The sequence below is a fragment of the Manis pentadactyla genome, chromosome X, assembly GCF_030020395.1.
Source record: "Manis pentadactyla isolate mManPen7 chromosome X, mManPen7.hap1, whole genome shotgun sequence".
Taxonomy (NCBI): domain Eukaryota; kingdom Metazoa; phylum Chordata; class Mammalia; order Pholidota; family Manidae; genus Manis; species Manis pentadactyla.
The window spans coordinates 78,267,766-78,277,077 of NC_080038.1; the positions used below are offsets into that span (position 1 = coordinate 78,267,766).

The 9,312-nt window shown below is 37.8% G+C and overlaps 1 pseudogene; it reads right to left on the reverse strand.

The window, feature by feature from the left end:
• Positions 1-8,597: 8,597 nt before the first annotated feature.
• Positions 8,598-9,102, reverse strand: LOC118934471 (sigma intracellular receptor 2-like; annotated as a pseudogene).
• Between the last annotated feature and the right edge of the window lie 210 nt (positions 9,103-9,312).

Genomic DNA, 9,312 nt, shown 5'->3' on the forward strand with positions numbered 1-9,312 from the left:
GGTCATATTTTCACATGGATGCACTCTTCCTGAACAGAATGTGTTTTACAGAAACAAGTTTTTCTTTCAAGCCAGGCATTTGTGTCTGCTTTTCATAACAAACGGTAAGACAAAGCTCACCATTCCGGACTCTCTCTCACAATATTTCCAATTTAGCTATAAAAACAAGATTTTTATTACATGGTTTGGAGGAATGTCCTTTGAAAATTAACTCTTTAAGAAAACACAACATCTTCCCTTAATAATCATTTTATCTTCAATGATTTGAAATTCGTTTGCATTTTTTTGGATATCCTAAAGTCTATCCTCTCATCACCTGAGTGGGGAAAGGAGATGTAAGTTGCTGCCTTTTTTCTCTCTCACACATAATTTAGCATTTTACTGTAGTTCTTAGTTGCATTATTTTATGTTTCAGATAGTAAGTCTGATTTCCATAATCAGATTAGGACCAGTATTTGTCTTATTTCTAGATTTTTGACAGAGTCTAGAAGAGTTGAAAGAGTTTTGTCAGAAAACAGACTGTTTTTCAATATTTTATCTGTTTTCGCACTCTATCCTTTCATAATGAATAGTGTCTGTCCTAAAAAGGGACAATTTATTATGGTAGCTTAAGACCTTAGTAGAGAAAGGGAAAAAAATCTTTCCAGGCTCTATCTAAAATATATATTCAACCACACCATAAACCTAACTTCAGTGTTTCCCATGAGAGGATGCCCTACAGCTAGGATTCTCAGTCTTCCATGGAAGTCAAAGCAGACAGTGAAAACTTGGACACTGAAAGAATGAGTATTCAGTTTTTTATTCTGAAGCAGGTTATTAGAAGGAGACCTATTTTTAAATGGCCACATTCTTATCAGGAGGAGAAAGAAATATGATTTTTTATTTGTGAAAGAAAATGGATGAATTTAAATTGATATTTTAGCTGAATATAATTATGTCATCATAATCATCATCATTATCCTTGTGAGTATAACTGACTGATTTGGAATAGGATGTTAGTATATTTCATATGTCATCTTAATTCTTTACTGTCACAGTTTCCTTTTAAAACTTGCTTTCTTTAGCCTCTGAACTATTCAAAGATGCTATTATCATCCTTTTCAGTTCATAGGCCTACATTATTCATTGTTCAAATACAATATAAAAGTAGAATAGCTATTTTGTGCTGAGATACATTTTGCCATTTTTGCTGGGATAAGAACATCAACCTTCTTATAGACAGAAAACTGACATTCAGAGATATTAGTTGATTCCATAGTACATAGGAGTGCTACTTGTACCAAATGAGATATTAGAAAATGTTAGTGCATTTATTGCTTTGAGTGACTTCAGAGCTCATCAATTAGGCTATTTTGAATAGTGGCTGAACTAGATAGAAATCAGATGTTGAAATCAAGAGAAAGATAAATGAGTTCTTACTCAACGGTTGGCAAAAACACCATAAAAAACAATTTCACAAGGCTTACACTTCATCAGCTGGGCCTTCTTAGCATTCTCAAATATATGAATGCCTGGGTGTGGAGTTTTCACTGTCTAGTTTGAATACAGATCTGAACTTTGGTGTAAATGTGTAAAAACCTTGAATTTGCTAGGCCATTCAAGCCTCAGGATGAAAATCATATCATAAGAAGAGCAACAAAGCTAAATTTGTCTGCCACTTCCCCTGTAACTATTGCAGGACCTCAGTGTTTAGTTCAAGGAGTCCAGGAGCCCCTCTTCCTCTCCTCCTCTTTCCCACTCCCAAACACAGACACATGACTATGGGTTCCTCACTGGTAATGGCCATGCTTTGCTGAACTTTGAATTTTTAGCACTTAGAATAATGTTTGGCACACACTAATGACCAACCACTATTTATTAAATGAATGTATATTAATGAATGAATGAATGGTCAGGAACTAGTCACCATTTTCTTCTTTTCTTCCAGCTTGCTAGTGTGAAGTATCCTGTTGCTCCTAATGCCCACTGTATTAGTAATTATGCCCATAACATAATACTACAGACTGTGTGGCTTAAACAACAGGAATTTATTTTCTCATAGTTCTGGGGGCTGGAAGTCTGAGATCAAGGATGGTGTTGGCAGGGTTGGCTACTTTGGAGGTCTGTGAAGGAAGGATTTGTTCCAGCCTTCTCTCCCTGGATTGTAGATGGACATCCTCTCCCTGTGTTGTCTTCCCCTTATATAGGTTTGTGTCCAAATTTCCTCTTCTTATAAGGACATCATATTGAAACTGAGTCATGTTGAGTTAGGGCCTACCCTAATGACCTCTTTTTAACTTAATTACTTCTTTAAAGACTCTGTCTCCAAATGTAGTCATATTCTGAGGTGAATTTTGGAGGACACATAATTCACTGATAACACTAACTAAGGATGCTGCTACGTAATAGCCATGTTATTAAGCAATCATTTTCTGACCATATATATTGTGTCAGAAACTGTGCTGTTGTATATGTACACTTGTGACACTTGAGGTAACCCCAATGCCTGCTATAGGCACCCATACCCACCAAAGCTCACCAAAAACACCACCATTTTGTCCATCTTGTGGTTTAGTAGTTAACCTCACTGGAGAAAGTAACTTTTAGTTGCATTGGTGTGATATCCTAAGTGGGGTACAGAGAAGTGCTGTTTAGTACTCTTAAGGATTCACAGAAGCAGCTTTTTTCCTTCTTGTTTTTTTTGCACTCTCCATATATGAAACCTCAGCCAAGCCAGGGGACCATGCTCAATGACAACCTCAGTGCTATACTCAGAATTATCCCTCCCATCCATTCCCTTGTACTGCTTTGTGTGCTTTGATTTCCTCTTACTTTGGTTTGAATTTTTTTCCCACAACTTACATGTAATAGACCCATGGCCAACCCACCTCCGTCATACCTCCAGACATGCCTGATTTCCAGGAAATATGTAGCCTAAGCTCTCAGTGGAGACCCCAGCTAAATCATGCTGACAACTAATTCTTCAGTACAATTTTCTAAGAAATTTTACTTATTCAATTGTTTCTCCATTTTAAATATATTATAAGAGCTGTTGAAAGGGTAACTTTTTTATTAAGAGGATTGATAAAGTTTTGGACAGAGCTGGAAATCAAGGGAACTTGGTTGTTTTGGGGGAAAAAGAGACTGTAGTATAAAAAGAAATAACATAGTGAGTTCACGGACTCCATCACTTTTGAGCTAGATTATACAAATGCCTATATCATAGTTTATACAAATAGTGGGAAAATAAGAGTTGATGCATGAGTGAAAAAATCCTTCCCTTCTCTCTTTTAGAGGTGTTGGGAACAGCTACAACTGTAGATGCTCCTAGGCTAAGCAAGTACTGGAGGGGGAATATAGTCTAACCTCTCCATGGACTGATGACAGCATCCTGAGTTCAGGGCCATGGAAATGTTGATTTACTCAATCCCTCACCATGTGAATAGAGATAGAATTGTCCAGAGATTTTATCCATCTAGCTAAATACTTCTTTCTCAAGATGATTTTGGAAATGCACTTGAGAGTTTTAAAAAATGAATCCCAATATACCCTGCAGGCTTTCTTTATTTGAAAAGCTTGAAGTCAATACAGAAAAAAAGGGAGTTCAAATTTGTTTCCTCTTCTACAAGTGTTCTTCCACATGATTCAGTTAACTGCCTTTGAATTTATCAATTTTAAATTTAAGTGATAACATGTTTTATTTGTCCTTTAGTACTCAGATTACATTGCAGTACCTTAATAGTATCAAAACTCTTCAAGCCAGTTTACCAAAATCGTGGTGACAGCTGTGATTTGACACAGAGACTGTTTCCTCCAACCTTCTATCATTTCACCCTCTATGTAGTTTACCACAGCCTCTTATAATTGCTGTTCTTTGAGTGTCAGGAAGAATTTCACATCTCTTTGCAGAATTAGACTTACTGAGTTGGTGTTTCATATGCCAGACTTCTAAATTTTTTCTTATCCTTGGGGATTGCCTATTCACACTAGTGGGAGCCAAGTAACTGTATCAACTAAACAGAAGCCCTTCCTTCACCTGAGAACCAGGTAACAAGGGTATTGTTACCAGTGCTTATAATGTAGCATCTCCAGTAGAATTTAAAGGATCACTTTTAATTACAGGTGCAGAACTAAACTTGATAGAGTATAAATAGCTGAACTATTTATAAAATTACAAATCCCTTTGCAAACGTTTTGGAAAACTGACCTTTACATGTTAGTATCGTTACCAACATGCATTTCTTAAATGTATGCAATTAAAATTTTTGGAACAATGTGAAAAACATGAAATCACTGTGGAGAGCAAAAAAGCCTTCAGTGCATATTCCTTAGCAGAAGGCAAAACAGCATTTTTTCACCTAGAATGTTAATTTGCAGATCCAGTATCTCTCTCCAAACAAATACAATTTAGTATAACTTGCACCAGTATGTAACATGCCAGTTAGGGGCCCCAAATAAAGACAAGTAGGGTCTAAGGACTCACATGATTTCTTTATGGTTCTGGGCTTGACACTGTTGGTACTCTTTATAGACTAGAAATGCTTCATTAGATCTTAAATCTTCCTAGCAATATTATATGATATGTATAGTTAATCTTCATGTTTCCCAGACAACAAACAGAAAGGGGGAGGGGTATTATTAAAAAGAAAACATTATTAAATTTTATGTTTTAGAGTGCTTCCTTTGTGTGTGTGTGTGTGTGTATGTGTGTGTGTGTGTGTGTGTGTGTGTGTGTGTGTGTGTGTAGTCAGCAGCTACCTTTATTTGGACCAGACACACAACTTAAATGAAAAATCCCACAAACATATGGAGGCTTCACAACATGCTCCTAAATAAGCAAAGGATCAATGACTAAATAAAAACAGAGATCAAACAATATATGGACACAAATGACAACAATAGTTCAACAACACAAAATCTGTGGGATGCAGCAAAGGCTGTGCCAAGAGGAAAGCATATTGCAATAGAGGCCTACCTCAGGAAAGATGAACAATCCCATATAGAGCAGACTAAATACACAATTAATGAAACTAGAAAAAGAAGAACAAATGAGGCCCAAAGTCAGTAGAAGGAGGGACATAATAAAGATTAGAACAGAAATAAGCAAAATCAAGAAGAATAAAACAATAGAAAGAATCAATTAAAGCAAGAGCTGGTTCTTCAAGAAAATAAACAAAATAGATAAACCCCTATCCAGACTTATCAAGAAAAAAAGAGAGTCTGCACACATAAACAGAATCAGAAATGAGAAAGGAAAAATCACTATGGACACCACAGAAGTACAAAGAATTATTAGAGAATACTGTGAAAAATTATATGCTAAAAGAAATGGACAATTTTCTAGAAAAATACAACCTGCCAAGGCTGACCCAGAAAGAAACAGAAAATCTGAACAGACCAATTACCAGCAAAGAAATTGAATTGGTAATCAAAAATCTACCTAAGAACAAAATTACTGGACCAGATGGCTTCACCACTAAATTTTATCAAACATTTAGTGAAGAATTAATACCCCTCCTCCTTAAAGTTTTCCAAAGAGTAGAAGAGGGAATACTTCCAAACTCATTCTATGAGGCCAGCATCACTCTAATACCAAAACCAGGCAAAGACACCACAAAAAAAGAAAATTACAGACCAATATCTCTGATGAACATAGATGCAAAAATACTCAACAAAATATTAGTAAACCGAATTTGAAAATACATCAAAAAGATCATATATCATGATCAAGTAGGATTTATTCCAGGGATGCAAGGATGGTACAACATTCAAATATTCATCAACATCATCTACCACTTCAACAAAAAGGACAAAAACCACATGATCATCTCCATAGACGCTGAAAAAGCATTTGAGAAAATTCAACATCCATTCATGATAACAACTCTCAACAAAATGGGTATAGAGGGCAAGTACCTCAACATAATAAAGGCCATATATGACAAATCTACAGCCAACATTATACTTAACGGTGAGAAGCTGAAAGCTTTTCCTTTAAGATAGGGAACAAGACAAGAATGCCCACTCTCCCCACTTCTATTCAACATAGTTCTGGAGTTCCTAGCCATGGCAATCAGACAACACAGAGAAATAAAATGCATCCACATTGGCAAGGAAGAAGTTAAACTGTCCCTGTTTGCAGATGATGTAATACTGTACATAAAAATCCTAAAGAATCCACGCCAAAACTATTAGATCTAATATCTGAATTCAGCAAAGCTGCAGGATACAAAATTAATACACAGAAATCTGTTACATTCCTATACACTAACGATGAACTAGCAGAAAGAGAAATCAGGAAAACAATTCCATTCATAGTTGCATCAAAAAGAATAAAATACCTAGGAATAAACCTAACCAAGGAAGTGAAAGACTATACTCTGAAAACTACAAGACACTCATGAGAGAAATTAAAGAAGACACTAATAAACAGAAACACATCCCATGCTCATGGATAGGAAGAACTAATATTGTCAAAATGGCCATCCTGCCTAAAGCAATCTGCAGACTCAATGCAATTCTTATCAAAATACCACCAGCATTCTTCAATGAACTAGAGCAAATTGTTCTAAAATTCATATGGAACCACAAAAGACCCTGAATATCCAAAGCAGGCCTGAGAAGGAAGAATAAAGCTGGGGGGATTATTCTCCCCAACTTAAGCTCTACTACAAAGCCACTGTAATCAAGACAATTTGGTACTGGCACAAGAACAGACCTACAGACCAATGGAACAGACTAGAGAGCCCTGACATAAACCCAACCATATATGGTCAGTTAATATATGATAAAGGAGCCATGAATATACAATGGGGAAATGACAGCCTCTTCAGCAGCTGGTGTTGGCAAAACTGGACAGGTACATGCAAGAGAATGAAACTGGGTTATTGTCTAACCCCATACACAAAAGTAAACTCAAAATGGATCAAAGACCTGAATTTAAGTTATGAAACCATAAAACTCTTAGAAGACAACATAGGCAAAAATCTCCTGAATATAAGCATGAGCAACGTCTTCCTGAACGCATCTCCTTGAGCAAGGGAAACAAAAGCAAAAATGAACACATGGGACTACATCAAACTAAAAAGTTTCTGTACAGCAAAGGACACCATGAACAGAACAAAAAGGCATCTGACAATATTGGAGAATATATTTGTAAATGACATATTTGACAAGGGGTTAACATCCAAAATATATAAAGAACTCACATGTCTCAACACCCAAAAAGCAAATAACCTGATTAAAAATTGAGCAGAGGATATGAAGAGACAATTATCCAAAGAAGAAATTCAGATGGTCAACAGACACATGAAAAGATGCTCCACATCACTAATCATCAGGGAAATGCAAATTAAAACCACAATGAGATATCACCTCACACCAGTAAGGATGGCCACCATCCAAAAAACAAACAACAACAAATGCTGGCAAGGATGTGGAGAAAGGGGAACCCTCCTACACTGCTGGTGGGAATGTAAGCTAGTTCAACCATTGTGGAAAGCAGTATGGAGTTTCCTCAAAAAACTATAAATAGAAATACTATTTGACCCAGGAATTCCACTCCTAGGAATTTACCGTATGAATACAGGATCCCAGATTCAAAAAGACATATGCACCCCTATGTTCATCGCAGCAGTATTTACAATAGCCAAGATATGGAAGCCACCTAAGTGTCCATCAGTAGATGAATGGATAAAGAAGATGTGGTACATATACACAATGGAATACTCTTCAGCCATAAGAAAGAAACAAATCCTACCATCTGCAGCAACATGGATGGAGCTGGAAGGCATTATGCTCAGTGAAATAAGCCAGGCGGAGAAAGACAAGTGCCACATGATTTCCCTCATTTGTGGAGTATAACAATGAAGCAAAACTGAAGGAACAAAATAACAGCCGACTCACACACTCCAAGAAGGGACTAATGTTTACCAAAGGGGAGAGGTGTGGGAGGGCAGGTGGGGAAGGAGAGAGATCGGAATTGAGGGGTATTATGTTTAGTACACATGGTGTGGGAGATTACGGAGAGAACAGTGTATCACAGCAAAGGGAAATAGTAGATCTCTGGCAACTTGCTGCACTGATGGACAGTGACTGCCTTGGGGTATGGGTGGGGACTTGCTAATATGGGTAAATGTAGTAACCACATTGTTTTTTCATGTGAAACCTTCAAAATAGTGTATATCAATAATACCTTAACAAAAAATTTTTTTTTAATGCCCTGAAACATCGCACTATTCACTTTGTGATTAGTGATCTGTTGTAGAGAATATATATTGTGGGTCAGATGACACATGAACATGCCAAGCAGGCTACGTTTCCTGGAAGTTTATTCTGTTCTGTCTTGCTCTTAGTAATCCTGCAACAGCACATGGGCACACGATGTGGTATTTGGCACTTCCCTATAACCTGGCCCACACCCGTCTGTCCATCCTCAGGTGACTGGTCTGTGTGCAGGTGTCCTTGGAAGGTGAGGGTCTGATGGGGCTCCTGACAGTGTCTTGCTGTTATGTGTTGCTGCTGGTGTGTTCCAAATGCTACTGAACACATGTGTTCTGAGCAGTTTTCCTTGTACTAAGTCCAGTAGGAAACTTCGCTGTGGCCAGTGGCTGTTTCTTTCATGTTTTCTTTCTTTTCTGTTCACATTTATAGTAAGAGCTCTGCAACATGAGAAGCAGAAGCATAAGAGGGAATGAGAAGGTAGGGGGCATAGACAGATATGAGGGTTAGTCACTCCTGGCAAGTCTTAGATTCTTGTCCTTTGAAGCCACTGGCTTTGGAGAAATCTGCAAATAGAAATGTGAAGAGAATTGGAATTACAGTTGTCATGGTGTGAACCAAGTATACGATTGCAGCCTCCTTTGAAGAAGGCATACATTGCAGTGGGAGAGAAAGGCAGCTGAAACACAAACTTGCCAAACAGGAAGGACATAAACCACGTGGGGGGTGCCTCTAAGCGGGTCTTTGAACTCCTTAGCGTACCACTTGAGCAGGTTTATCAGCTCATCCAGGGAGAGGTCATGAGGTAGCTCCACCTTCAGGTCCATGAGCAGGGCAATGGGGATGTGGAAGACGAAGTAGAGGTCCAGCAGCCAGGCCACGACAGGCACCCAGAGCTCCCATCTTCCGTTGGTTTAGCAGAGCTGGAGCCAAGACTGCTCTTACCAGGACACCTGACATGGGAAGAGTAGATTGATTCCTTTTTTAATGTAACATCTACTTCACAGTCTTAATTTTTTCCCCCTGAACTATAAGCCAAACCAAATATATGGTTAGGATAGAGCATGATTTGGACTTTTCACCACTCAGTGCTTTTCTGCACCATTATTGGGA